We start from the raw sequence: 27,034 nt of genomic DNA, 5'->3' as shown, positions 1-27,034 counted from the left end.
TGGCAAAGATGGCTCTTGTCCAAGCAGCTCACAAGCTACAGAACAGTGGTGGGCAAACTGCGGGCCGCGAGACAGTTTGTTTACACTGACCGCCCGCAGGCACGGCTGCCTGCAGCTCCCAGTGGCCGCGGTTTGCCGTTCCCAGGCAATGGGATAGAAGGACCAGCACCAACAGGCGAAGGCAGCAAATTCTGCTCCTCCCCGTCTGGGAGCAGCGATACGGTTCTGCTGAGCAGCGGCTGGCAGGTCAGCGAGCCAGTGTGGCGTTTGTTTGCAGGCCTCCCAGCAGAGAAGGGATTCGCAGAACTAGGGCGTAGCTTTGCCCAGGCAGAGGGCGTGGCAGGAGACACAGCGGGAAGGTGCCGGCGGGAAAATTTGGCACATGGGCAGGAGAGGCTGGTATTGCTGGCAGAGTGGAGGCAGGGGAGGAGAGGCCAGGCGAGGATAGGCCACGAAGGGCCTTAAAAAAAAAGCAGAGACCAGGTTCTGAGCCTCTTTAACTCGTTCGACTTGGGGTTGCGTCCACGGCACACCTGGCGGGCGCTCGGCACAGCTCAGGATCGGGCCCTGAGTCGGCCTTTCTTGCAGGGTCGCTCGCTCTGTCCAGACACAGCGGGGATGACACTGGACACAGACCTCGTGGTTCTCCAGCTCCCGGCCAGGCTCGCTCAGCCTGCGCTAGCTACTATCCGCACACAGGGGTCGGACCCAGCTCCTGCACCGGGGGAACAGACGGCAGGAGGGCGGGTGCTGTTCGCACAGAGCTTTAGGGGTGCCCGGGACTTGATGGAGTTACAGGCGCAGTGTCCCAACAAGGTTACAACCCCAACAAGGCAGATCAGAGATCTCACCACCAGTAGGGCCAGGCCGGGGCCTACGGGGAGATCGTGACACTCAGCAGCCAGAGATGAGCTTGTGGTTAGAAAAGTGACTCAGCAGAGACAACAGCTTGGGTGTCTATAGTTATGCTTCTTTGGCGACTCAATACCTTCCCCCCCCCACCTCTCTCTAGTACCTCCTGGCTTAAAGATCTCAACACGCCCAGAGACAGGGGCTATTCCCATCACCCCCTTTACAGATTGAATAGAGGGAGGGGAAGTGACTGGTCCAAGATCAGAGGGGAAAATCAGCAGCAGGACAATGGGTGCTTCACTTGACGGTTTAAAGGGGTTTTCGGGGGGTGGGGAGAGGAGGGGCGGGTTATGTTACGTTTGCCACACTATGATCTCCACCAGGAGCTGGAAGTCGCAGCCGTGTTCCTTCCACCTCCGACGTCCCGTCCCGCCCCCCCATAACAATGCTGCTGTCAGACGTCCTAAAGTTTAGACGACGCACGAGTCGGACTAGATCCCGGCTCACCCCCTCACCGCTCTATCAGGGGGTCGCCTCATTAAGGGAAGCAGGTGCCGCTCAGAGACGGGGCCGGGAGCCGCCAAGAGCCAGAGGGAAGCCGCAGCTGGGTACGAACAGCCCTCTTCCCGATCTTGCTCCCTTTGGAGCCAGGGGGAGTTTTGCCCTGCAGGATGCGTCATCCTTCCTCCTGCTTCGGGGTCCCTCCACCCCTGCACTTCGCCTCTGGTTTCAAAGAGATTCCATCTCCCTGTAGCCACAAGCAACGGCCTCCAGCCACGGTGAAGGGTGTGGCTCTGCTTAGAGGGCCGGTCCTTTTGCACAGCGTGCGTGTGTGTGCACGCGCCGCCACGAGGGCTCTGCCAGACACCTCAGCACGGTCCCGCCCGACTTACACCAGTGTGAGTGAGAGGAGACTCCAGCCCAGGGAGAGAACAGGACATTGCCCTGGGGATCTGTCCGGGGAAGAAGATCCACCCATGCAAAGACCAAAACAAACAGAGCTATAAATAGCCTGTTCCTTCCCGGCAGGTCTTCCAGGTTAAAAAGCTTCAATTCTAAACAGAGAAGGGGGAAATAAATCTATATTTTCAGCTGGGCTCTAGGCACTGACTCAAAGAAGCCGAGGGGAGTTCAGCAGGCCAGACAGCCAGGGGGGTTTCCATGGGGTTACTGGCTAGAACCCAACACTTCAATCCATAATTCTGCGGGGGTGGGGGCGGTCAGGGTTTTTCCATAACCTCGGAGACCTGGGAAAGACTTTCCGGATCCCCGAGCTCAGCGCAGGGCCGTTCCCACAGGCATGGGCTCCACTTCTCTGCTACAAGCGCGACGGCCGAATGACCCCTGGCTTCCAGTGCTCGGAGAAGAGGATCGGGCCCTGTTCCTGCAGCACTAACCCAGCCTGGTTCAAGCTGTCTCCCACCCCCGTGCCCTGGGGATCGTCTCTGCCAAGGCACCAACCTGGATTTTGGAGCCACCAAAGGAGGACTGCCCCGCCTCAGCAAAGCCAAGGAAGCCTGGGATAACACCCCAAGTCTCACCCCAACCTGGATTAGCTGCTGCTGGTGTCTGTAGCTTGGTGGCAGACAACTGGAGATGGGCCTAGCCTGGAAATCTGGGTTCTATTCCTGGCCTCGTAAGTCCATGCCTCAGTTTTCCCCCGTCTGTAAAATGGGGAGAACGATGCTTGAGAGCTGAAGGTATTATTACGTGGGTGAACGTGAAGGAACCTGAGCCCTTAGGGCATACCAGCAATTCTGGGTCAGACTTTGCCACGCACACACAACGTGTAGTGCCTTAACTACACACAACGCCCCCACCCGGCGAGGACACAGTTAGTACTTCTATCCATATAGCTTATTCCCATTTGGCCTAGTCCCATCATCCTGGGACTCAGCAGACCTGGGGTCTATTCCGGCTCTGCCGCTGGGTGACCTTGGGCAAGTCACAGCCCTGCCCCGTGCCTCAGTTTCCCCAGATATAAAAATGGGGATAACGATACCGGCCTGCTTTGGAAAGCGCTTTGCGATCTAGGGGCTGGTCTACCCTGGGAACTCACCTCGGCATAGCCACATCGCACAGGGGGGGTGAAAAAGCCGCGCCGGCGAGATGCAGCGACGCGGACCTAACCCCCGGTGTAGAATTCTTCCATCGACCTAGCTACTGCCTCAGGGAGGTGGGGGACTTACGCCTATGGGAGAACACATCCCGGAGGTCGTGTCCACGCTGAGGTGCTGCAGCCGGAGTGGTTTAAGTGCAGGCACAGTCTAGGATGGAAAAGTAACTACAGCAGAGCGAGGCGGCGGTGGTATTTTTACCAGCATCACCGAGGCCGCCCTAGGGATTGCAGCAAGATATTTATATCGGTAAAACTATCACACCCCAGCGTAGTTCTACTGGGAAGCACTGTCTGGAACCCAGGCCTTAATCAGCCAAAAGGAAAAACGTTTCCCAGAGGCAGGGGAACGAGCGAGAGCCCTTTGCTGCGTCACACCAGCCCTTGCCGCACGCAGGTCGGGGCGGGGGGGGCGGGGGGGGGGGAGTTGTTTTGATTACACGTTGGGAAACAGGAAAGGTCACTTCCTCTGCCCCGGCAGCTCGAGTGCAGCAGACTTGAAAGGGAGCCTTTGGCGCGTTGGCCGGCGAGGCTGGGCCGTGCGCTTCCTGACTCGGGGGGGAGGAGAGAGTCCCCTCTCCTTTACCTTGGGGGCCTGCTCCGGCCACAGCATCAGAGAGAGGAAAAGGCCGTCGATTTCAGTGCCACATTCTAGGATTCACACCAAGGCCCCTCTATGGCACCAGAGTGGCAGAAACCACTCCCTGGGCACAGCTAGCGTGGGGCAGGCGTGAGAGCTCAGTGCCAGCCCCGCTCCAAGCCCCCGGCCCAGAGGGCAGCTGAGGGGCGTTTGGCTGGAATTCACTGCACAGGGGCCGAGAACCTGCTCTGGCCTTAATTCAGGGCAGCCGCTGAGGGCTGGGAAGGGTCCTGCACGGCCCCAGAATAGGGGCCGTGCCAAGGTGGCTTGAAACCGTCTTAATTCCAGGCTCCCCAAGCACAGGGACAGATTCTGGTCCCCCTAAACCAGCCCTGGTACTGGACACACGTTTGCAAGCCGGCTGCAGTTGGGTCCGTTTCCCCGCAGAGAGCTGGGCGCCTTCACGGTGCCGACGTCTTATTGGTGTTTCTCCAGTGCCGTTCATCCAGCGAGCTAAACGCCCTTTACCACCGTTCATTAACCGCCCCCTTCCCCCCACCCCCGAGGTAGATCACGCCCATCGGCCCCCTGGGACAGATCTGGAAACCGAGGCATAGGGAAGCGAAGCGACTTGCCGAGGGTGCAAAGTTATTTAGTGGCAGCAGCAGGAATAAGCCCTGGCGTCCTGACCCACCCGCCCAGCAGTTCACAGTCATGCCAGCACCCCTCTTCCCTGGAGACCTGGTCACATTTCTTGTTAGTGGGTAACCAGCACCATGTACAACGCAAATCAAGTGCGCACTGAGTAGCTCCACACCCTGCCTTGCTCGCAGAGACCAGCGCACAAGGCCTCGGGATTCAGCCAGGGTCCCTTTCATTCTTCCTCCCCTCCCCGGCAGGGAAGAGAGAGGTGGGGTAGAGGAATTTTTGCATTAGACCCAAGAGACAAAGTGACAACATCACAACGCAGGCACGAGCGTTGCGTCATCACGCCGTGCTAGGGACCATATCAAGTCACAGACCCTAAAATACACACGCATGCAAATGTGAATTCGATTACAGACAGCACCTGCTAGTGGCTGGAGGTCCAAAGGCTTAAAACCAGTCTACTAGTGCTACTGAATGGAGCTTCTCCCTTTAGATCAGTTTTGCAGCAGGTGGATCCGTGGTGTGGAGTCCAAAGTCCGTCGTGGCCATGGTTCTGGTGTGTACACACGGGCGTGCAAACAGCCACACGGCACTTGCACGGCCCTGGCACAGCAGAGCACTTCCACGGGCAGGGAGAGGAGACGCCCTTGGCAGTTCTTTTCAACCGCTGATCTTTATGTGAGAAACTAACTTCTCTCTCAGATTTTACATACGGGGGGGGGAGGGGAATTCGAAACGGGGCAGGAAACTGGGCTTTCCATAAGAGCTCGCGCCGTGTGGGCTGGAGAAACGTGTGTCATGAGATCCCAGCCGCAGACAATAGCTCTGGAAAGTTTGCGGAGGTGGCTTTTACACCCCCCCCAATCAGATGTGCATCCAGGGGCAGGTTTTCAAGGACTCAGCACCCACCGTCGGGGCTGCGTTTTCAAAGGCTGCTACTCCCAGCTGAGCCCTGGACCAGATGTGCCCAGCTCTTGTGCAAATCCAGCCCTCGGAGCCCAGTTAAATTCCAGGCCACACACATGCTCCAGGCCAGGTGGGGAGCGGCCAGGATCAGCCCCCGACCCCTGGCTGGCTGATCTTCCCTGCAGCCCCTTTCTCCCCAGGCTCTGCCCGCAACAGACCGGCGGATCCAGCCGTTCGGAGGAAGTGCTTTGAAAACCAGCTGCGGGGTGGAGGCAGCAGGAGGGCGGGGTGTCTCCAAGTGCCTTCCTGCCAGCCAGTGAGCAGTGGCGGGACCAAAAAAAGACCCCGTTTGTGGTCACAGAGGGAACACGAGCAGCGATGCCAGTGGACGGGAGGCTGTGACAGACACTGCAATCCCAGGCAGTATCTTTGGGGACCACTGTGTTACAAATGGTTAATGCACGACTGTTGTACTCTCCCCCCAAAACTCCTGCAGGAACTAACTGGGGGGTGTGGGTGTGTCAGACACACACGGGGGGAATTACCTGCGATTATAGAGCACTCCAGAGAATTTCCATCCCGTGGGGGATTTGCATAGCCTGGTTCAAACGGAGCTTCCCAGAGACTCAAACAATGCAACGGACTTTGGTTTAAAAAATGGCGCTTGAACTAACCCCGGGTTTCTTCCGGATGCAGCAAACGGACAGGAAATTCTGCCCCGGGGACTCCAATCCTCGCGGAAAAGTTGGAGGGACTTTGGCCAACAAGGCCCCCTAAGATTGATGGGCAGCCCTGGGGCAGCCGTTCGCATGCGTATAGGAACATCTCTTGTTTTTCCCACATTTCTCCGCAATGCTTTTACCTTAAGAATAAAGGTGCTTGCTTAGACGGCGCTGGGTGGTAACTTATCACACCACTCTGTGCATAGGCCTCGGAGAAAAGGCAACGCACAGCCGCTGGCAGACTGGCTTGCGGGGGTATCTGTGACACTCGGAAAGCGAGGGGTGGGATAGGACAGAAGGGATGGAACCAGCCAAGCCCAGTGAGAATGGCTGCGAGAGGTGGATGCAGCTGGGATGTACGTTCATTGCACAGATGAACTGCAAAGTTAGTGCCTTCCGTGCCGGGTCTGCGCAGATGTGTCCTTAGACGCACCGAGGCCCCCCTGGAATGCGGAGATGTCACCATAGAGCGGCTACTCCTCCACCCCCCGCCTACCGGTTGTATGCGGCAGCAGTCTAGAGGGTAGAAATGCGAATAGAGACCTTTGCTGTTACCACCCCAGAGAACATGCCTGTTGGAAACGTCCCCAAGGAACATTCCCTGGGGATCCTGGCCTGCGCCCTCAATCCCTTCTACCCCCTTGGTATTCAACATCCCGAGAGCAGTGCAGGGCGGTACTTGGGCCAGCCTCAGAGAAAGCTTTATCTAGCAGCTAGAACAGTGAACCGAGAGCCAGGACATCTGGGTTCTAATCCGATTTCAGAGGCTGCGGTGCCTAGTGGCTAGAGAAGGAGGGACTGTGAGCCAGGGACTTCTGCCATTGACTCGCTGTGTGATCACTGGCCTCTCCGAGCCCCCATTTGTACAACAGGGATAACGATCCCGGCCCACCTCCCAGAGAGGTTGTTGGGGCTTGATTCACTGGTTGCCGAGAGCTCAGGGACCCTGCCCAGAGAGAGGGCGATAGCAGAGCCTGGCTGAGAAGAGGAGGGTTTGGAACAGAACCGAAGAGAAACCTCAGGCTGGGACAGAGCTGCGTTTTCTCCAAACAGAGCAGGCATTTTTAAGACAGCGTGAAGGGGGGGAAAAGAGGGAAGATTAAACCCATGACTTTAGCCTGCGTGACTAGCCGAGGGCAAAGCTGGCCTCTTCTTCCCCGACCTCCCGGCCGTGCGGCAGAGTAATGATTAGCACCCCCCGGGTTTGTCTGACGCAAACGCACAAATTGGTGTTTATGGGCCGGCGTGCGCAGGCCGGGAAAGGTGACTCAGCAGAAAAGCAGCACTGGGAGGGGGCCGGGGAAGGACCTGGGGTTTATTTCCCAGAATCACTGAGTGTGCAGGTTACATGAAGCTTTTCCCATCCGCTCGCCACGGTCCCCACCCAGCCGAACATCCAGCCAGCTGTGCCCACACACGCCCCCGTTGGGCCAGCGCTGACGATAGTCTAAGTGCTGGTGTAGACGGGGCTACGCCAGGCTGAGAGCAGCCGCGACTGGGCCAACGAAGCTCGGGGCTCCAGTTTCTTCACCCCTAGGTTAGTGGTGCTGCTGTGGTCTGAGGGAAGAGCAGGACCAGCCCAGCAGGGCCACGGCCGGTCAACGCCACCAGGCCTTTGACACGCTCATTACCGTATTTCTCCTCACAAACCTGTGAGGCAAGGCAGGGCTATTTTCCTCTTTGTATAGATGGGAAACTGAGGCACAGAGCAGCAATGTGACACAAGGAGTCCGCGGCAGAGCGGGTACCCAGGTCTCCCAAGCACTGGGCCGTGCTACCGCTCCAAAGAGCCATGACATGCACGGACATGTTCACAGACATGCCTGCACGTGCATGAAGCACACCTGGTTTGCACAAGCACACAGAACATCCGTGTCAAGGCATGCCAACATGGGCACGCTTGCACAGACAGATGTGCCTGTAGACATGGGTGTGCAAACACAAGCATCCACGTGTACCGACACTCCTAGGCTGCACTGCACACGCGCACGGAGACGCACCGCACGTACACACGTGAGACGCACGTGCACAAACTATACAAAGCTGGGAACCTCACACTCGCCTCGGACTTGGGAGCAAACACACCCGGATACGTTCACACGACACCATGAGCCACCAACTCGCCGCCTGCAGAGCATCAAGGCTCCAGAGGCCAGGGGAGAACACGTCCAAAGAGCTTTTAAAAGTTTATCAGTCTCTAGCACAGACCCTCTGACCAGCCGGGGCCCTATCTGAGGGAGGCGTGTGGCTGTTTACAGGCGCACAAGTGCCAGGCGCTCAAGGAATCCGGCGGCCAGAGGCTTTATCGGGGAGTTGGGCCCCGTGCCAAGGCCTGAAACAACAGTTGTCCATGGAGTGGCCTGGCTCTGAAAGGGGCTGGGGGGATGAGACACCAGAGAAGTACCAGATGGACCTGCCACCACCTCCGTTGCTGCAGCCCCAGCTCAGGAGCATCTGCCCAGGCCAGAGATGATGCTGATGGGGCCAGGCTCTAGAGTGCTCCGCTGAGGAGGTTGGTTTGCATCCAGCAGCTCCCCGACAGGCCACGCAGATCGCCCACCCCGCCTCCCTGACGGACCAACAGCCGCACGCATGGACAGGCGCCGTCCCCCAGGAGCCTGCTTCTCTGCGGGAGCCCACAGGGCTAAGCTTCCGCTGGGCCCGCTAAAGGGGAGTGGGGGAGGCAGGAAAGGGACTGGCGCATAAGCGGGGTGCTCTCCCCCACCGTACTACTACTGCCGCCATCTCCGTGGTGTCAGGGCCCGAGGAGCAGCGCGTTGGAGGCAGGCGAGAGAGCCACGTGAGCGTAGGGCTTCGTCTACACTGACTTCGCACCCGACCTTAATCTGAATTCAAGTGGAATAGCTACTCTGGAATAACTCCAGGAGCGGACATTTGTATTCCAGAGTACGAGTCCCTGATTCTGAATTAGGCCCGGTCTACATAGAAACACTCAGGAACATTAATCTGAATTAACTAAAAGATGTGAATTTAAAGAGAGGATTCGTTAAACTGCATTAAACTCCTGCGTGGATCCTCCCGTTCAGAATTACAGTGGCCTTAATTTGAATGAATTGAAGAGGTCAATGGAAGCGGGGGCGGGGCGCAGATGGGACCAGGGCAGTGCAGGGGTGCGGTGCAGATGGGAGGTTGATGGACGCAGGGGAGGTGCAGGGTGCAGACAGGAGTCGGGGTGCTGCAGGGGTGCAGACGGGAGCGCAGATGCATTGCTGGAAAAGGGGTGGCGGGGGCAGATGGCCAGGAGTGGGCATGCCTGTTAATCTCTTTTTCAGGAAGACCCGGCTTCACGTGGCCGTGTAGAGAAAATCCCCCTCCACATGCCCTTCTCTCCCCCCACCCCCAATCAGTCGGCGGGGGCAGGCGGCCCCAACCTGCCTGAGCGCAGGCTGAGCCCCGCGGCCACCACTGCCGCGCCGGAACGCGCCTCGGGCCGGGCCTGATTGGAATTGCCCGTCCTGCCCCGACCTGCTCGGCTCCGCTGAATCTTCCACCTGGAGCAGGGAGGAATCCGCCACTTGGCAGAGCAGGGCCCATCCCTGCCAGGGCCCGTCTCTCTGGTGCTATGGGAGGCGGGACGGGGATGAGGGGGAGAACAGGAAAATCGCTCCAGCCTGCTGCCCAGCCCACCTCACTCACGTCGGAGGCTCCCAGCTCACGGTGCACACGTGAATCTCTGAACCAGGCCTCGGGGAAGAGCCACTGAATCCACCCAAAACCAGGCCCAACCCACCCATCTGCAGTAGCATTACGGTAGCACTGAGAAGCCCCAACTGAAACAAGGCCCTGTCAGGCCGGGTGCTGCCCAGACACAGCAGGAGACAGTCCCTGCCCCAAAGACCTCACAGTCTGAAGAGACACAGGGTAGGAAGGGAAACTGAGGCACAGAGCAGGGAAGGGAGTTACCTAAGACAGTTCTAGCCTTGCCTTTCTTGCTGTCTCTGGAACCCCCTCACCATAGTATTGAGCACCTCACAATCTAATGTATTTATTCTCATGTAAGGCAGGGCAAGCCATTATCCCCATTGGGGAAACTGAGGCACGGAGAGACTGAGTGACTTGCCCACGGTCACGTAGGGAGTCTGGCAGAGTTTATGGGCCATCCTGCCTCTCGGACCCCTCTCCTGTGTCCCAATCCAGTGGTCTAGCCACTAGCCAACACTGTCACTGTGTGTTGGGCTGGCTTCTCTCTCCCCGTGTGCCCCTCCATGGCCAACAGCTTTGGGATCCCACCTCCCACAACAATCCTAGAGCTGGCTCCTGGTACGAGGCTGGGCTTAGAGCACATGGCTTGGCACCTGGTCTGGGGCAGACAGAGGAAAACAGATCTGTGCCTTCGCCACGGCGCCGAGCGCTGGGGAGTGAAGGGGGAGGATGGGCGGCTCCCACCGGGGGCCCGGAGGGACTGGGACAGAGCGATCCATGTGCCAAGGCCTCGCTCCGTAGCCCGAGCGCCTCCAGCCAAGGCTGCAGAGTGGCAGGCTCCCTCCGAGAGCCGGGCAGGGCACGGCCGCAGGGACTTGCCTTAATGGAAGATTTGCATTGGCTGCCCTCCCTGCTCCAACCCTGCCCGCTCCCAGCCCTCGGGGAGGGCCAGACTGGCCTGAGTTGCCCTGCGCCCGCCAGGGGAGCCCTGGATTTGGCCCCAGACGCTCATTGTAAACCCCACGCCGAGAACAGGCGCGTACCCTCCTCTCCGGCCAACTGAGCCCCACATCCGCCCCAGACGCCCACCCCTGCTCCACGCCACATCGGCCCCCAGACAGAGGCAATCCTGGCACGACGGCAGAGCAGAGAGGCGCCCTGGCAGAGCTCCATTTCCTTGAAGGAGCATTGTGGGCGGCGGGGAGGAGGAGGAGGAGCGAGCCGATGACTCAGGTCCCTTGAGCCTAGACTCATGGGGCTCATTTCTCCTTTCACTTGCCCGGGTGTAAACCCGGCTGCTACTTCAGCGGGCCGAAGGGATCGGCACACGGGGGGCAGGCAGCAGAGGGGAAGAGAGACTGGGCAGCGAGATCCAGGCTGGCTGGGGCGTGATAATGTGCCCAGGACAAGGCCGGGGGACCCCAGGGGTGAGCTCACCTCACTGCTGGGAATTCTACCTGCTGGGCCTATTCCTCTCCCACCTGTGCAGCTTTGGTGCCAGTGTAAATCCAGCTGTTCCAGTGGAGTGGCTCCTGATTTACACCGCCGAGCGTAGGATCAGGCCTGGGGCTCCGTTGAATGCCAGGCACTGATGGTTCAGAAAGGGGCCCCGTTCTCTCCCCGCACGTCAGCGCGTGGAGGCTGGCAGGGGGCCTGGCTCGGTGACATTATGTGCAAAACGTCACTAATTCCGGTGCAATTCGATGTCCTGGCAGGACGCGCCGGGCCCAGCGAGTCCGTTTTGCAGGAAGCGGGTCAAGACGAACACGTTCGCACTGGCCTCTGGTTGCATCCCGGCGCACTGAATGCGCTAGTGCTCAGAGCGGGAGGCTTGCGGGCCAGGACTCCTGGGTTTTGTCCCTGGCTCTGGGAGGGGAGCGGGTTCTAGTGGTTAGCGCACACAAAGCGGAGTCCCGACTCCTGGCCCTGGGAGGGGAGTGTCACTTCGGGTCTGTCCACACTGCACGCTAAGCCTGGTCTCTGACTCAGGCCCAAGCGCCTGCGTCTGTCCATCCACAAACCAGCCTGACTCGGGTCAGCCCTCAGGGCTTGGGTCCTAGGACCCTGCTGAGGGGGTGGGTCAGCACCAGAGTCCTGCTGTGACTTGGGGCCAGTCCTGCAGCGTGGGTGCAGCTCAAGCCACAGACCCCAGCGGAAGGTCTGCGTAGCGCCGCATGGACACCACCAGCCTCTGACTCCCAATTCACACCAGAGAAAGGCAGAGGAGAACCAGGCCCAGGGCTGATGGTTAAATGTCTCCTTCCTACCCCACGTATCTGCCCTGGGCCAAAGTCACAAGTGGACGCAGCTCACGGTGGTTTCAGCGAGACCGGCAGGGCTAGATCCGTCTCATCCGCTCCTGGGACGTCCCGGGGGCAATAAGGCTGATCTAGCTGTGGGCGGGGAGTGAGAGTCCATTCTGCCTCTTTGGCCCGGTCTGTCTACACTGCAACGCAAGCCCAAGGGGAGTAGAACCCGAGTTGGCAGCCCCTGGCTTTGGTAATCTAGGGCTTGAACGTCCACACTCGGCTGTAACCCCAGGTTAGGGATTGCTGAACCCAGGATCTCCGCTGCATTACACGGGCCCGGGTCCAAACGCCCGGACCCCAGCCAGCATCCCTTCACGAAAAGCAAAGGGGACCACGTCACGCACTCGTTCCAGGGCCTTTCCTACAGCCCAGCGCTGCCAAAAGCGGAGCCTGATGCCGCTCGGGGGGGCCAGCCCAATCCGCTGACCCAGCAGGGTGACCAGACAGGACGTGTGAAAAATCAGGACAGGGGGTGGGGGGGGTAATAGGCGCCTATATAAGACAAAGTCCCAAAAATCGGGACATCTGGTCACCCTATGACCCAGTAACCCTGGTGCCATCCCATCGGACAGCCAGGCGAGCAGAGAACAGGGGTGAGGAGTGGCAGTGACTTGCACAATGTACTGTTTTATTTAACCGCTGCGGTCGTCTAGCAACTGCGGGGCTGGTCCGACACGAACAGCAGGAGACGGGTGAGGGCAGTGCCAATGGGTGTGACTGCACTGGGACCTACCGTGCCAAGACAGCTACTACAGCCATGTGCCAGGGATACATCTAGTGGCCTCCTGATCTAGCATCTCTGGGGGGGCCTTTGGTGCTCACTGGTGATAGCCTCCGGTCGTGAGATTCAAACGTGCACCAGGCATGTTAGTGTCATACTAATTTAGGCCTTGTCTACACATGAAGTTATTCCTGATTAACTATTCCCGATTCACTCCCTGTGTGGACACGCTTATACTGGAACAAGGGCTTGTCTACACAGGGACATGCAGGAAAGTTAATCCTAATTAACTGAAGGTGGGAATTTGAAGCGGATTAGTTAAAAAACACCCCTGTGCAGATGCTGTGATTCAGATTTAAAGTGGTCTTCCTGCAGTTTAGTTTAATTAATTTTGGAAATGAATTAAGATCAACTAAATTAAGGCCACTTGAAATTTTTGAACGAGGGTGTTGACACAAGGGTTTAATGTGGTGTAGTTAATCCTCTTTAAATTTACACCCCCACCGTAATCCAAATTCATTTCCCCATGTAGACAAACCCTTAGTCCTAATTTTCCTTCCAGGTGGGCCTAAGGCTGAGAATTTGGATCGATTCACTCACGGGTACTGTCGAAATCCAGGCCTGTTGTGTGGACTGGACCTGCAGCACGACCGGATCCACACTACAAGCCGGATCGCTGGTTGGCATGGGCGGAAAGCACATCCCCACGGCTACTACATCCCCACCACGGCTCTGTGTGTGTGTGTGTGTAGCACAGACTGGGCCCCGGCATGGAGCTAGACAGGCCTGGCACCACCACTTTGATTTATAGCAATAGCCCCTAGAAACCCCAGCCCTGATCCAAGCCAGGCACTGCAGGGACAGTCCCTGCCCCAGGGAGCTTACAGTCTAAATAGACCAGTCAGCTAAAGGATGGGAGGGGAAACTGAGGCACAGAGCGACGAGTGGCTAGGTCACAGCAGATCTGAACCAGGAACAGAACCCAGGACTCCTGAGGACCCCCTCCCCCCAGGCCAACCACTAGGCCACACAGTCTCTGCCACATCATCCTGAAGGTCAACAAACTCAGGCTGTCAGGGCCGGGGAAAGGCAGGCGAAGCAAAGCTGAGCAGATTCTTCCCCAGACATACCGGTCCAGGAACGCTGAGCTCTGCCACCCGCCCTCCCCCATCCCCACCGGCTCTCCGCTGCACAAAGAGCTCTCCAGACGCGGCCTCCTGCTTTAGCTCCAGGCTACTCCTCCTCACTCCCCCCCCATCTCATCGGAGATTGAGCAATTCCTATCCGTATTGTTCGGTGTAGATATTTACAGCCTCCGTTCACCTCCCCCCACCCCCCTCCCAACCTTCTCTTTCCTGGGCCATTACAAATATAGTTCCCGGCTTTCACTACCGCAGCCTAGTGAAAAATCGCAAGTGTCTCCTCTGTACCGAGATCAGCTGGCGGGTACAAGGGGAAGCACATGGTCTGGGTTCTCTTGCTGGTTTCACTGAGACAGGGGGTCCCGCTCCGGGCTGTCTACAGATTAGATAAGGAGGAGGGTGGAAGAGGAAACGTGTGACAAGACAGACAAGAATCCCGTGAACCTTTGTAGTGCCTTCGAGCTGCACTTCAAACCCACACAGGAGGAGGGATTTGCACCTCCACGTTACAGAGAGGGAAACTGAGGCACCACAGGGCACGTCACTAATCAGCAGCAGAACCCCGGAGTCCTGTCCCGTGGTCACTAGACCGTGTCGATTTCCACCCCCCGTCATAGCAGCGAGAGATCCCATGGGCCATGGCACAGGGGATGATACACAGCGGTAAGAGCGAGCCCGGTTCGCAATGCCAGGGCCCTCAGGAGATGAACGGTTCTCCCACCCCCCCGGAATCACTCTCACCTGTGCAAAGAGGCTACCCTCCCGACTGGGTATAGGGGGACCAGATCCCAACACTAAATACTGGGACACATTGGGGTGCCGTCAGCCCCGCCCACGGTCCACCCCCACTCCTCCCAGGCTCCGCCCCCACTCTGCTCCAGGTCCCGCCCCCTCCCCGCTCAGCGCCTCCCTCCCACTCGCCTCCTTACCCGAATATCAGGACAAATGACGTCCCGATCGTACGTTGCTTGGGACACGGGACAAAGGGTTAAATATCAGGACATCTGGTCACCCTAACTGGGTAGCAACTACACCCAGTTAACCCTGGTGTGCAGCAGCTGAACTGATCGAGACGCCGCCCGGCTGCAGCCCCTGGCCAAACCTCATAGCCCAAAATTCCTACGTGCCAGGAAGACACCACGGGCAGACCCCACTGCTCGGCTCCCAGCGTGTGCGGGAATAGAGGCCTCTGCAGAAGCAGCTTTTGTGTTAGCCGGTCATGGAAACAGAACAAAAATGAATAGAAAAGAAAAAGCCCTTCTCCCTCCGAAACACACTCAAACCGGTTTAGAAGTAGCTGCGCTCCAGCCGTCTGCCCGGGGGTGACCTGTCTGTGCACGGAGCTGCCGCACGGACCCAGGCAGCCCCCTCACCAACGGCCACTCTGTTCCCCCCTACGCTCAGACCCCGGGGACGCTTCAGCGGGGCAGCCGCTAACAAGGACGCGCACAAATTACACCGGCCTTGGAAACGCCGGCTCCAGGCCGCCAACACAATTCACGATTCGGCTCCGCCGGGCCAGACCCCCAGCTGGTGCAAATCAGGACCGCGCTGCTGACGTCAATGCAGGAACTAGTCACATCAGCTGGGGAATCTGAGGCGGAGAGAGACCGGGGCTGCTCCAAACAGCAGGTGCTGCAAAGCAGAAGGCCCTTGCTCCCACAGGGGAGAGATGGTGGGAAGGGATAAAGAGGAGGGCAAACAGGGAAGCGAGCAGGGGATGGAGGAGATGCAGGATACAGGGCAGCAGGTGCAGAGGAGGAAGCTCTGCTGACCTGGGCAGAAGGAGCAGAGAAAGGGACAGCTGGGGGTTAGCTGCAGTGAGTCCATGGAGGGTTTGAGACGCATGGGAGACAATTCTGAACCACTGATGTGAGTGGCAGGAGTTCTGAGGGGGCCACGGTGGAAATAGGGGCGTCTGAGCTCAGGCAGCAGGGCCTGGCTTACTCTGCATTCAGGGTGAGGGGATCAGAGGCTACAATGGAGGAGAACGAGGTTGTTCTGGACCGGATCCTCAGCTGGTGGAAATCAGCACAGCTCTGCTCTTCGCTGTATCTCGTGATAGAGCGACACTGATTTCCACCAGCCGAGGACCCAGCCCCCCGTTTGTCACTCCTTAGTGTGTGTTCCAGCTCTGCGTGTATTTTCGTTGCACCTCATCTTCCTCTTTGGGAGCCTGATTCGGATCTCACATCACTGGAGTCACTCCGGATTGACGCAGGGGTGAGAAGAGAATTGGGCCTCTGAGGTCTGCGCTGTGTCAGGCAGTGTGGAGACAGAAGTCACATCCAGGAAAGTACACCCTGATAATCCACGTTGAGTTTGCAGGGACTGTCTCTTTGCTCTGTCTCTGTACAGCACCTAGCGCACTGGGGACTGTGCCGTTGACTGAGAATTCCTACTGCAATGCCGTGAGACGTCCCTGGATCCCCCACACCATGTTCTCGCTCTCAGCCTGGGAGAAGGGGATGCAATTGCCTCTCTGAAACCCACCCGTGTGCTCTTCACCCCCACTGGTAAATGCCTGAGGCTGTTCCTCCCGCAACTGCTGAATGAGAAGAAAGTAACAGTCCACAAAGAAGATTCCCCCCCCTCCACCCCCCATCCTGCTCTTGCAAGCAGAAAATCTGCTCAGCCCCAAAGACAGAGCATTCCTCAGCCTGCCAAAGGCTCATTGTGCCCCGGCCCAGCCGCTGGCATTTGGAGAGCTCGGCTAAATTCCATTAACCCTCTGCGGGGCGCACCGGACTAGCCGGGCAGTTGGGCTCCTTCTGACCCGTCACCATCCCACGCATCGGCCCCATGCTAAGTGCCCTCAGCGTCACAGCGAGCCCTCCTGGGCTTGGTGCCTCGTGCGTTAGTCCAGTTTCGAGTGGCTATTCTGGGGCAGGCGTGTCTCCGCTGCAGGGCCTGGCGGCAAGTCACACCTGGGACATCCCCGTGCCACTGGCAGGAAGGACGGTGAGATGGGACGCTCCATCCCTTCCCCTGATGGCCTCGGCGTCTAACCGCCCTTCATGAGAAAGCCAGCCCGCTGCACACAGGCCTTGTGGTCATATTCAGGTCACCCTTACTCCAGGCCAATCATTCCCCTTTGCCTTTATAATCCTGGCCTAACGGCGCTAGGACTCCAGAGATCTGGGTTCTGCGATCGGGCTGCTCCGCTGCCCTAACATTATCCAGCACAAAGCTCTCTGGGCACGTCTCCGCCGCAATGAAAAACCCACAGCGCCAGGCCTCGGAGCCCGAGTCGGCTCAGGCTGCGGGGCCAAAAACGGCAGTGGAGACATTTGGGCTTGGGCTGGAGCCTGGTTTCCGACACCCTCCCCCTCCCAGCATCTCAGAGCCCAACCTGAGCATCTACACGGCAATTATTAGCCCCCGGAGCCAGCTGACCCAAGCCAGCCGCTGCTGGGCTGCGAATCTTTGATTGCAGTGTAGACGTCCCCTCTGCAACTCTGTTTCCCCTCCCGTCCTTTGTCTATTGAGACCAGGCGCTCGTCAGGATAAGGGTGTCTGTGTGACGCCCAGAACGAGGGGAGCCCTGCGACCATCTTTTTGGTCTGTGTTTGTACCGCCCCTGGCACCAGGGGGTCCTGATCTGCGTTTGTACGGCCCCTGATCACCAGGGCCTCCTAGGTACTATGGGAACACAAATAAAATTTTATTTAGTACCATAATGGAGGCAAACCTGCCCCAAATCAGGGACAACTGGATCATCCATTTTGGCTCAGCTCACTGTCGTGATCACAGCCAGATAGGAAATTCATATCCAGGTGCTCCTAAAAAAATCAAGTGGTGTCTGGATTCCATGGCTAGGTCTGGGCTCACCTCTAAGGCAAACACACACAGCCTCTCTCTTCAGAAGCCAATGGGCCAAATTCTCAGTTGGGGCAAGTTAGTTTTGCCTCACTAAAGTCAACGGAGCGACGAGGATTTATTCCAGCCAGGGATCTAGCCCTGGTTTTTAAAGAGATGTTCAGCTAAGAACTGAAGGACCAAGTTCTGCTCTGATACCTGCCTATCCTTTTCAGTCCAGCTGGGGTAGAATCCTAGAATATCAGGGTTGGAAGGGACCTCAGGAGGTATCTAGTCCAACCCCCTGCTCAAAGCAGGACCAATCCCCAACTAAATCATCCCAGCCAGGGCTTTGTCAAGCCAGGCCTTAAAAACCTCTAAGGAAGGAGATTCCACCACCTCCCTAGGTAACTCCTTCCAGTGCTTCACCACCCTCCTAGTGAAGAAGTTTTTCCTAATATCCAACCTAGACCTCCCCCACTGCAACTTGAGACCATTACTCTTTGTTCTGCCATCTGCTACCACTGAGAACAGTCTAGATCCAGGGTGAAATCAACCTTGCTCTACCGATGCTGGCTTACCCCAGCTGTGGATCGAGCCCTTTGACGTCTGAGCTTTGCACAACCGCAGCTGAGAATTGAGGCTGCATCCATGTGGGTCTGAAAAACCAGGCTAGAGATGGCAAGATTTCAAACACGCGTCCGCCCCCAGCCAAGAATACTGTGAGAACGAGCCTTCTGCCCAGCGTTTCAGCGCTTCTCCTGCTGGCGCCCGGGGAACAGCAGAGGCAGCACGAGATGTCTGGTATTTAATCAAGATCCTTTCTTGCTACTGTGTGGAACAATGGGTGCCCAACACGCCGCACGGGGTAGCAAAATTAAACCCTGCTACTGAAAAATGCAACACAGTTTAATTTCCCCGTTAAGTCCTTGGGAGGCCGTGAGAGCCGCAAACATGCCCAAAGGCAGTGAGTCACTGTGTTTATTCTGCAGGGCTGTAGCAGTGCTGACAAGAGGAGTTTCTTCATAGAGCCACAATTCTAAAAAATCAGATGGGACCCACGGTGATCACCTAATCCCACCTCCTGCATAACCAGGCCAGAGAACCGCCGTGAAATCATTCCTGTTTCAGCTGGAGCATCTCTTTCAGAAGAGACGGCTTGAAGAGGTCTAGGTTGGATATTAGGAAAAACTTTTTCCCTAGGAGGGTGGTGAAGCACTGGAATGGGTTCCAGAGGGAGGTGATGGAATCTCCTTTCTTAGAGGTTTTTAAGGGCAGGCTTGACAAAGCCCTGGCTGGGATGATTTAGTTGGGAATTGGTCCTGCTTTGAGCAGGGGGTTGGACTAGATACTTCCTGAGGTCCCTTCCAACCCTAATCTTCTAGGATTTCAAAATCGCCAGTGACGATGGAGAACCCACCACGACCCTAGTGGAATTGTTCCCACGGTCTAAAGTGTCTCAAACACACACCAAAAATCAATCAATCCTTCATCACACGAGAGACTGCTTAAGAAAAGCAAAGGCCTTACAATTAATCCACCCTAAGGGAGTTTCCCCTACAAAGGACAGAGGCTGGACAGGTCTGACTCTCCAAGCCACGGGCTAGATTCTGTCCTCATTACCAGTGGCGCATCTCCACCAAACAAGGCCAGAATCTGGCTCAGCTTCTGCTGAGATGGGGTTGGGGTGGTAGGTAGGTTTCCCCCGTGGGGGATTTGAGGATGTGCAGACCATGCTTTGCTGACAGGGAAAGGCTCTGGGGACCCAATCTTGCATCCTCAGACAGCACGACTGGGTCTGCTTGTTCCTAAGGCCCTTTGGAAGGCAAGGGAACCATCCGGTTCTCAGCTTAGCAAGGCAGACAGCCACAGCCACAGCCTCAGCCACACACACACACACACACACACAAAATGACTTCTCTTGCAGCCCTTGTCTGGCCACTTTGCTGTTGAGAAATCCTGCAGCAGCAGGTCACAGGCGTGGGATCCTGCCAGGGCCGGACTGCCCCACTGTCCTGGACTCGGGGTGGGGGTGGGGGTCTGCGGGAAGCAATTGTGTAGATATCATCGGAGCTCTGACGCTGTCTCAGTGGGTCTCCGGTTTCTTACTCACCACTGAATCAGCAGGGATCGCGGGGGTGGGAAGGTTCCCCAGAAGGCTTGTCAGCAGCCTAAACTTTAGGGGGCCGATGCTGGTTTTATTCCTCTGCATTATTTGTTTTGAACTGACCTCTGAAGACCCTTATTGACATTTCGGCCACCACCACAGAGGTCCCGGGCTTGAGCCTGACCTCACGTCAAGGTCACAGCATTGGGGGGAGGAACAAACCGCTCCGGCGCCACATTCCCATAACAGGGGCAATTGCTGCATCACCAGCAAAGACCCGCACACACACTCAAAGGAGAGAGGAAAGGGTGCAGTCCCCGTCCCCTACCCTTTTGGCTCGAAGTCACCAGTTTCACCATCAGGAACATGCCGCCCAGGGCCAGGGGGTGACCCTGCAAACCCCTCGCTCGCTCCAGGAGCGCAGGCTGGCTCCAGGAGAAAGGGTTGCCACTTTCATCAGCAAAGGAGACAGCCCCAGCCCTCCCCGCTGCCAGCCATTCCTTCCCAGGTCTGCAAGTTACAGCCTGCGATTCCTTGCGCCTAGTCACCCGGCCCATTAGTCACTGCGAGAGGAGACAGCTATTTGAACCGCCTGCCTCTCCGGCTTAAACTCAACCACATGTCTGAAAAGTGAGGAGACTTCCGGCTCCCCCCCCCCCGTTTTCTGTTGGGAGTTTTGAATATTTCAAGCCCTGGCAAAGCATTTCACCTACCTGCTTAAAAACAACCCCCCTCCCCCCAGCTGTTACAGGAAAGGGGGGGGAGAACTTTCCCACAAGTGCCAGTTCAAATCTGAATCAATGGGACGCATTCAAGCCAGGCTCTGGAATTTTTTTAAGAGCTCCTGAAGGTGCAATCGGGTTTCACTTCAGAGAAAGTCACAGGCGGGGATTGCCTGGGAACTGCGCGAAGCCTAGCAGAGCCATGTTGCTTTCAAACACACGCTCCTTCCTCCCCCACGGGGGAAAGGAATCGAGCCGGGCTGTTGCCTTAGCTAAGGCGTAGAAGCCCCTGTCTGAGCCACTAACCCACCCACCCCATCGCCCCCCTCGTGCCTGGCTCTCCCACGCGCAGAGCTCCAGCTGCCCGGACACGGGGTGAAATTAACCAGGGTGAAGATTCTATTTTTTTTTTATAATAAACTCAAATCATCTCCTTACCTTCCCCTTCTCGCAGCCCGATCCCGGCGGGGCTTTCCCCCCCGCTCGCCCGGCTCTCTGTGCCCGAAAAGGAGGAGGAAACTTTCCTTGGGAACTTCAACCCCTGCCTGAGGTGTGGTTCTGCTAGAGAGGAGCGAGGAAATGGTCGGGTTTGCAACACCCTGGTTATTATTTAAATCGACGCTCTCTGGAGGCACAGCACCGACCCTGGCCACCGGCAGGCATTGCACAAGCCAGGAAAGGATGTCAGAGCAGCCCCAGCGCTTTCCCCTAAGTGCTGGCCACATTAACTCTCAGCTGTCTGAGCTCCTGGCCAGATGAGCGGACACAGTTGATCTAGCCAGTTTATTAGAGCCAGAGAATTGTTGGCTTGGGGTTTTTTTTTTAAGGGTATGGCTACACTGGCGATTTGCAGCGCTGGAAAGCCTCCACCAGCGCTGCAATTAGTAAGTGTCCACACCTGCAGGGCACATCCAGCGCTGCAACTCCCTGGCTGCAGCGCTGGCCGTACACCTGGCTCAGCATGGGGAATAAGGATTGCAGCGCTGGTGATCCAGTGAGTGAGTCGGCAGCTGCTTATCTGGTCTGCATAAAGAATAAGGGGTTGGGTTTTGTTGTCAACTCCGTGCACCACAGCTCCTGTGTGCTGACATCATTCTGTAACTACTGTCAACAATGAAATGAGAAAACCCCCTGCCTGTCTCATTCAGCGGGTTGGTGTGTTTGCTTTGCTTGCGAGAACCGGGGGGAGGGGGCAGAGGGGGGAAAGGGAGTATGTTGGATGCAGGCTGTTTGCAGTTAACAGTAAGGGGGTGGGAAAATTTTCTGATTTTGCACAGTGTCGGTTCCAAAAATCCACTCTCTCTTTCCCCCCCGTCCCTGTCACACTGCCCCACACCGCTCTTTTGAAAAGCACGACAGCGCTGCAAATGCTGAAAATGTGGCCACACTGCAGCGCTGGTAGCTGTGAGTGTGGCCACACTCCAGCTGTGCAGGTAAGGCTGATTTTAGGCCTGGCTCAAAATAAAAGGCTTCCCCCCCACACCTCAATTAGCCTCATTTCCTTGAGGTGAACTTGGCTAATTGACACCAGCTGAGTACTGTAGATTGCCATGATTTGAAAATGACACTAAGATGTATTTCCCAGAAATGGTTTGGAAGCAGCTGCAGGGGTGTCATGGGAACATCCCCAGGCAGAGGTGGGGAAAGGGGACTTGGGTTTAGGGTTCTATCCCTCTATCGGGGTTAGTCTGTAGCCACAAAAACAATGAGGAGTTGGGTGGCACCTTAAAGGCTAACCGATTTATTTGGGCATAAGCTTTTGTGAGTAAAAAACCCACTTCTTCAGATCTTTAAGGTGCCACCGGACTCCTCATTGTTAGTGTGGTTCTATCCCTGGTTTCCTGAGTGTTCTGAGACAAGTCACTGCCTCAGTTTCCCCCAGCGGGATAGTGAGACAAGCTCCGTGAACGCTCATGCAGGTGCTTAATTAATGGTCTCCTCGCTTGCGGGAAGTTAAGTGTGCATGTCATTGTTGGTAAGAGCAGGCCTAAATTGGTTTCACAGTTCGGTTCTGAGGATAAATTCTTTAAAGAGCCTACAGTGCCTGGCGATCGTCAGTGACGCCTGGCCTGGAGGAGTCAAGAGGGAACAGCTGGGGCATGGGTCGATAGACACACGCTCACTCTGCTCGCGTTAGCACGCTATAAATCGCGGTGCAGGTGTGGTGGCTCGGGAGGTGGCACAGGCTAGCCACCTGGGCATGGACACGGAGTCGGTCGGGCATGTACTCTGGTGGTGAGCTGTGCTCAACGGCCACTTGGCTGTTTTTAGCACGCTAGCTTGAGCAGAACCAGCATGTCCACCTACCCAGCCTGGGAGGCACGCTTCCCCGCTGCAGTGTAGACATACCCCATGTCATGCCACTTGCATTCGGCATGTGGCTGAACCTTTCTGGGCCTCAGTTTCCCCATCTGAAAAATGGGTGTAAAACAAATATGGTTTAATATGGACAGAAATATTGTTGTGATTTTTCTGGGCCTGATTTTGTCTTGCACCTTGTAGAGTCATTGGTACCAGCGCAAAATGGGCATTAAGCACTATTCTTCTTATTGCACTGGAGTAAATCAGCATCAGCATCATCCCTAGCAGAACTCAAAGCACTTTGTATAGCTCATCAGTAACATTATCCTCATTTTACAGATGGGGAAACTGAGGCACCGAGAGGGGCTGTAGTTAAGAGACAGGATAGCGCCTCTGGAGCTCTGAGTTCAGCTCCTGGCTGAGATTGAACTCGTCTCTGATTGCGTGGTCACTGTCCATCCTGTACCTGTGCTGTGGAGATCTCTGGGGCTGTCTATAGGTGCTTGAAGTGATTTTCAGCCTATCCAGGGTTTACTGTTCAACGGCTCTCGGCACCCCCACTATACAAATTGTTCCAGCACCCTGGGCTGTCAGTCCCATCCTTTTCCTTCCTGAAATGGTGCTAGCTTGCCCACAAGAGATGAATCGGGGGACGGCGGGAGAGGAAACATGGGAATTGCGGAGTTTGACCTCCAGCATTCCAGATCCTTTTGCTCTGTGTCCCACAATGCACAGCGCGAGATGTCCCAGAATGCATAGCGCCCAGCGGTGAAGCGAAGCACCGTGAATGTTGCATGCTTACCCTACACAAAGTCCCTGCTGTGTAGGTGCACCGGCCGGCTCGATCCTCGGTGATATGGAGGTGCCTCCCTCCCATTGAACTGAAGGTTAGGCCCCTTTCAGGATCTGGGCCACTGATCTGTAACGAATCAGGAAAGACTTGGCTGTGTGTACGCAATTATCGCAGTGTCTCTCTAATGCACATCACTTAGCGCTGTCATTATCCAGCCAGGTCTCCTTAAGACCTAGCTAGGGATCGAGGCGGACGGCACTTGAGTTACAAGGAGGCTAAAACACTTTGGGATTTTCCATGATGATGCCAGTGCTCCAAAACTCAGTGTAAATTAATGACACCCCCTCTTCCCCACAGGTAGACAAGGCTGCACAAACCAGCCAACCCGCTGCCCATCCTTGCTCATTGAATGGGCAAAGATGTTTTACAGAAGGAGACAAAGGAAAACCATGCACGAGATGGGAGAGTCAGGGTGACAGAGGCAGACCCATGTGACAAGCCAGCGTGAGGCGTCAAACAGCCCAGATTGGACATGAAAGCGGTTATGGCGAGACGGGGATGTGGCGTGAGTGTCAGTCTTCTGGGGAGGGCACAGCCGATGTTTTGTAGGACAAGAACACCCATAAGGGGGCATCAAGGGAGAACAGACCCACTTGTTTCAAAGGGACCCTGTCCAAGCACTCTGTGGAATTTAAAAAAATACTGGGCCAGATCCTCAGCTGATGTTAAAGCAGCATCGCTCCATTGGAGTCAACGGGCCGGATCCCCAATGGGTGTAACGTAACATCTCTCCACTCCATTGCAAAGGAACTACAATGATGTTCCCCAGCTGAAGATCTGGCTCATTGTTTCTCATTCACTGTGGTTTTAATAACAACCCAGTTGGGGTTTCCTCCCGGTGCATGCACCGAGATTTATTATTGTAGGGTTGCTTCTGACACATTGTTAAAATCAAAAATAAACTCCTGGACACAGCAGGTCTGAATTCCTGTGGCGGCTGCCAGCCGCCACAATCCGCAGCTCATTAGGTTTGCCCGGTAGAGAGAAGGGGGGCATCTGGACCAGAGCGTGAGACCCTGAGGCCAGAATTTTCAGACGTGACCACCGATTTCTGCAATGCAATTCGTGGTGCTCCTAATTCCTGCCGGTCAGGCTCAACTCACGCAGCAGCAAGGAATTGTTTTGCGTCATGTGAGTAAAACATCGTTTGTTTCGTCACTATCCCTGTGGCAGTGATCGGGCAGGGGAATCCGAGTCTGGCTTTCTGCAAGGCACAGCAGGTCTCACACATCCCTCATGGCGAGAGGTGGCTCTCGGGTTAGCTCCAAACCCAGATCAGCAAGTCAACGGGAATGAGGGGCCTAAACCCCTTTGAGGATGTGGGCCAAAGTCCCCTATGGGGCCCCCCTGAAAATGACCTCACTTTGACAGCTGAAAATGATTCGCGTCACCAATGCCTGGTCCTGAAGCTGCGGTTAAAGAGACTGACGGGCCCAGCTCTGCAAAGCTACCTCGGTTCCTACCTGCCATTGATTTCAGTCGACGTTCGGAGCTGTAAGTCTGAGGATCGGGGCAGAGGGCTTGTGTCACAGGGTCGCTGGCCTTTTCAGGCGAGTTGGCCAGGCAGCTGGGAGGGATGGAGTGGGTACACAAGCCAGCAAGCGGCTCTATTGAGGAGCAGAGCGACAGGAAGCAAGGTGGGTGAGGGGAGGGGAAAGCTCTGTGGGCACCCTCAGCCTGCTTTGTGTTATTTTGTGAGTTTCGCGCGTTTGAAGATGCCAGAGAGGCCCTGATGGAAGGTGACAGTTCTTGCGCTGGGATAAAAGGCTGGCAGCTCCGCCGCATTGTGATTCTATAATTATACTGCTCTAGTTCAGTTCCCCCTGGAGACGAGTCCGGCTTTACCCCAGGGGAAGGAATGCCAGGGCATTTCAGGTTTCCTGCATGGATAATCTCAAGGCTCTGTCTCCCACACGGCATCCCCCCGGTTGGGCCTTGGCAGCTTGGTCGGTATGTTGCCAAGCAGAATGTATCATCGCCTCTTTGGACAGCTGCAGACCTTGGGCACCCGCTGTCCCTGGGCGTGAGAAACCCAGCGAAGGGAACTTTGTGGCAATGCAACCGTTATACCAGGAACTGTCCTGAGCCTTTCAGAGCTGCACTCACCCCCCCCACACCACACCGGGTTGCGCTCAGAGGGTGTTAACAGCCCGGGGCCTGGCATGGCTCCTCCGGCCGCATGGGAACTGTGGGCTGTCGCTCCACACTTGTGTAAGGATGGTGGTAAGTGAGCCTCTAGGACATCGCTGGTTAGGCCTCAGAGCAAATCTCCCCCACTGATTCTTTTTTTCCCCGTGCCGGAAGCTCAGCTTCCACTCCTCGTTAATTTCATTAATTTTTCAATGGCAAAATGCTTTTTGGGAATGAATTATAGAGCAGCCCTGGGCTCAGCTTACGTAACGCGCTGCAAACTTTCTTTCTTGGCCTCTTCCCACTCTCCTGCCCGCCCGCCCCCACTGGATTTATTTTCTCGAGGTGGGTTAAAGGCCAGGGCCGGCTCCAGACCCCAGCGCACCAAGCATGCGCTTGGGGCGGCATGCCGCGGGGGGCGCTCTGCTTGTCGCCGGGAGGGCAGCAGGCGGCTCCGGTGGACCTCCCGCAGGTGTGCCTGCGGATGCTCCACCGGAGTCACGGGACCAGCGGACCCTCCGCAGGCACGTCTGCGGGAGGTCCACCGGAGCCGCTGGACCGGCGAGCGCCCCCCGTGGTGTGCCGCCGTGCTTGGGGCGGCGAAATTCCTAGAGCCGCCCCTGTTAAAGGCACAGTCTCAACAGGCTGCAGTCTTCCTATGGGAGCAGCAGTGCGGGAGATTCAGGAGGGGTGTGGGAGTGGCAGGCGTGTGGAGAGGACTGCCCGGTAGCGCCCCATATATCTTGGGGGGCCGAATTCCTTTGCTGTGCCAGGCTGTCGCTCCAGAGAGAATGAACCGTGGAGTCTCCTTCATCTTCATCCTCTGCAGCAAGTGACACCGCCCCCTGCACAGAAATCAGAGCTGGGATAGCCTAGAACGGGTGCTGTCTCACCCACCCTCCTGGGCAGTGCAGGATCGCTCTCTACGGCCGCCCGGCCTCACTGTCAGTGTCTCCAGGGGTGGCTCTTCATAGAATCATAGAAGCTCAGGGCTGGAAGTGACCTCTGGAGGTATCTAGTCCAACCCCCTGCTCAAAGCAGGATCAACCCCAACTAAATCATCCCAGCCAGGGCTTTGTCAAGCGAGGCCTTAAAAACCTCTAAGGAAGGAGATTCCACCACCTCCCTAGGGAACCCATTCCGGAGCTTCATCACCCTCCTAGTGAAATAGTTTTTTCTAATATCCAACCTAGACCTCCTCCACTGCAACTTGAGACCATTACTCCTTGTTCTGTCATCTGCCACCACTGAGAACAGCCGAGCTCCATCCTCTTTGGAACCCCCCTTCACGTAGTTGAAGGCTGCTATCAAATCCCCCCTCACTCTTCTCTTCTGCAGACTAAACAAGCTCAGTTCCCTCAGCCTCTCCTCATACGTCATGTGCTCCAGCCCCCTAATCATTTTCATTGCCCTCCGCTGGACTCTCTCCAATTTGTCCACATCCCTTCTGTAGTAGAGGGCCCA

At 56.6% G+C, this 27,034-nt stretch overlaps 1 protein-coding gene across 1 annotated transcript in view; it reads right to left on the bottom strand.

Annotated features, from left to right (window-relative positions):
* Positions 1–21,066, bottom strand: part of CDC42SE1 (CDC42 small effector 1) — a 54,607-nt gene extending 33,541 nt beyond the window's left edge. Inside the window, exon 1 of the mRNA XM_044991135.1 lies at positions 20,725–21,066. The gene's annotated coding sequence lies outside the window, so the exon portion shown is untranslated. The remainder of the gene's footprint in view (positions 1–20,724) is intronic.
* Between the last annotated feature and the right edge of the window lie 5,968 nt (positions 21,067–27,034).

Source organism: Mauremys mutica, chromosome 17, assembly GCF_020497125.1.
Source record: "Mauremys mutica isolate MM-2020 ecotype Southern chromosome 17, ASM2049712v1, whole genome shotgun sequence".
NCBI classification, from domain to species: Eukaryota; Metazoa; Chordata; order Testudines; family Geoemydidae; genus Mauremys; species Mauremys mutica.
The sequence above is the reverse complement of the archived record's forward strand: the minus strand, read 5'-3'. Positions and strand labels throughout refer to the sequence as shown.